The following is a 3,647-nucleotide window of genomic DNA, read 5'->3' as shown; positions in this document are numbered from 1 at the left end:
TATCTAGAGACTCTAGTGAAACAAAAAAATAAATATAATACTCCCTCCGTCCAAACAATAAGTATACATTTACTTTTGGCGTGGAGTTTAAAAAATAATAGTATTTTAATTATAGTGGGTAGGTAAAAGTAGTGTAATGACATTTTTGCCCTTATTTTTTGGTATAAAAGTAATGATGTGATGTAAAGTAAGGGTATTTGTGAAAAAAAGTAGGATATTTAATGAAATAGTTACTTTGTAATTGGACGTCCTAAAATAAAAATATGTATATTTTGTAACTGGACGGAGGGAGTATTATTTTCATCCCATGAGAAGAATACTATTTCTCATTTGTTTGTTTCAAAATAAGACTGTTGTTTTCTAATTTAGTAATTGTATTACCTACATACTATAATAAATATACTTTCAATTTATCATATATCACACATATGTCATTGTTTTTATATTACACAATACTAATATAGTTATTTTTGTCTTTTATTTACTACATATTAATATAATACTAGTATTTAAAAAAAAAAAAAAAACAAATGATACTTTTTTTTACGGACGAAAGGAGTAAAAAATGCAGTTACTTTCACAAGTTACAATAGAGAAATAATAAATTTATCTATGCCGTGGTCCAAAATTAGCAATAAACATAACAAGAGATTACTAATTCTGTATAAAATGTCCAAAACTTGAGTTAAAATTCATCATATATATATATAGGAATCATTAAATTGTGAAATATTATCTAATTCAAAACATGCTATGAATATGGTCTAGAACATTATCATTTTTTTATTTTTTATTTTTTTTATAATGCGGGAACTCGCAACCGCTACCCGAAAGTGTGCACTGGGTAAACCCCCGGCCGAACCTAATACTCTGTAAATTAGGCTCGACAGGCAAGTCACACTAGACGAACCATGTGTGACAGGTGACCTGAGGCGTTGGGGGTTTGAACCTATGACTTCACAGCCACACGTCCAACCCCTACACCACTAGAACATTATCATTTTAAAAATATGGTCGAGAATATGAACAAAAACATAATTCTGTGTTTATAAAACGGGCAAGAATATAGCCATATTCGAAATATAGGACATTATCATGTTCAAAGTAGGATAAAGAACACAACTGTATTGAATCAAACAAGTTGTCTGTGGAGTTTAGTTACCACTTTTAGTCATCAAACATAGTCGTGATCAAACAAACACTGCCGTGTTCAATCACTGTCACCTATCATCAGACTAAAATTGATAAATTTTAGTTTAAATTGGACCAAAATTAAAAAAAATAAATAATAAATAATAATAATAATCAATATGACCAAAATTGATAATCGTAATATACAATGAAACAAAAATAATTTTTGCTTTTTTTTTCCTATAAATTTATATTATATCAATATATATTTTAAACTATATCATCAGACTAAAATTGATAAATTTTAGTTTAAATTGGACCAAAATTAAAAAAATAAATAAATAATAATAATAATCAATATGACCAAAATTGATAATCGTAATATACAATGAAACAAAAATAATTTTTGCTTTTTTTCTCCTATATTATTTTTATTATTGTTAAAAGAAAATTTCTAACATTTAAAGAATCTAGTAGAAAAAAAGATTAAATAATACTTCCTTCGTCTCACCTATCATGTCCACATTGTCGTTTCTGTATATCTCACATCTTATGTCACTTTTCTTTTTTGGAAAATAATTACACACCTTAATTTCATTTTAAATTTCTTAGTTTAATATTTTTTTAATTTTAATTAAATTAATTAGTTATTTTAATTTTAATTTAAAATTATTTAAATTATAGGATAATTATTTTTACTAATACATATTTAATTATCTATTAATTATACTTATTCTAAATTGTCGTGTCTACAGTAACGCGGACTTTCAATGTGGGGCGGAGGGAATATTAATATTAAAATATTTTAAATATTAAGAATTGAAAAAATGGCTTGGGCTTTGTTACGGCCCAATTTAGGTGAGACGAAGCTAAGCTAAAATGGGCGTCTTATTTGAATGGATTTTAAGCCTTATTATAATAATTAATATTCCCTCGATTTCACGAAATTTGTTCCTATTTTTTATTTTCGTCCGTCCCACATAATTTATCTTTTCCTTTTTTGAAAAATTAATTATACACTTTAATCATATTTTAAATTTTAAAATTTAATTTTTTTAATCTTAATTAAACTATTTAGTTATCTTAATCTTAATCTATAATTATTTTTACTAAATAATAATTATTTTTACTAATACATTTTTTAATTATTTACTAATTATACTTTACCTAAATTCCCGTGTCTACAGTAATATATCAATATTACATGGGACGGAGGAAGTAATAATAATAATAATAATAATAATAATAATAATAATAATAATACCTTGGACTTTGATTAATAATAAAAAAATTATTAAAAAATATATATCTGCCAAATATATATATATTTCTACAACAAATATATGTATTTAATTTATTAAAAAATTTCTCTCATTTTATTAATTCATTTATATAGTTTTACAATATTCATATTTTATGTCACAATCACCCATATTATATATATTATATTTATTAAAAGTAATATCAACTCAAATAAATATATAATTCCTATTTTGAAGAAGTACATTATAAATTCAAAACAATTCGCAATAATATTCTTTAAATATTTTTAAGTTTTCAAATATGTTTCACATATATATATATATATATAATATAATTGAATGTAAATAATTGGATTATAATTCATTACTGTAATGATTGAGAAGAATGAAATCACAACTCAAAACTTGATTTCAAAACTATAGTTTGGATTGTATTTGGCACGAGATTTAAAAAATATTGATATTATATGGGTAGTGAGTAAAAAGTATGGGTAAAAAGCTTTTTTGCCTTTACGAGTGTATTAGTGTAAAAAGTTAAATGACAATTGTGTAATAATAATGAAAAAAATAAAAGTAATTTTATAGTGATATAATTATTTATGGGAATGAGACTATTATTTTAGGACGGACAAAAATAGTAAACATGACTATTATATTGGAACGGATAGAGTATTATTTATTTACAGTAATTTCTTTTTTAAAATACATATTATAATAAATATATAATTTATCTTACAATATATCACATATGTAATACTTCTTTAGTCTCAATACAATAGTCTTGTTTACCATTTTTGTCCGTTCCAAAACAATAGTCTTATTTTCATAAATAATCATATCACCATAAAACTACTCTTACTTTTTAATTATTATTACACAATTGTCACTACTTTTTACACTAATACACTCATAAGGGCAAAAAAGTCTTTTATCCGTACTTTTTATCCACTACTAATATAATATCAATATTTTTTAAATCTCGTGTCACTACAAAAAAAATATTATATTTGTAACGGAATTCCGTCACTAAAGATCACGTAGCTAACGTAATTCCATCATTAACTCCGTCTCTAATATCATTAGTAACGGAAAAAGTGAATTTAAAGACGGAAAAATCTCGTTACAAAAATGATATTTTCTTGTAGTGTGTCAAACACAACCCAGACTATAATTTTGGGACGAAAGTAGTAGTTAACTTTTTACTGTTTTAAGACATCAAGGTTGTATAAATGAAAATATTAATTAATTTTATTA

This window comes from Andrographis paniculata, unplaced genomic scaffold, assembly GCF_009805555.1.
Source record: "Andrographis paniculata isolate CXL003 unplaced genomic scaffold, ASM980555v1 Contig76END, whole genome shotgun sequence".
NCBI lineage: Eukaryota > Viridiplantae > Streptophyta > Magnoliopsida > Lamiales > Acanthaceae > Andrographis > Andrographis paniculata.
The sequence above is the reverse complement of the archived record's forward strand: the minus strand, read 5'-3'. Positions refer to the sequence as shown.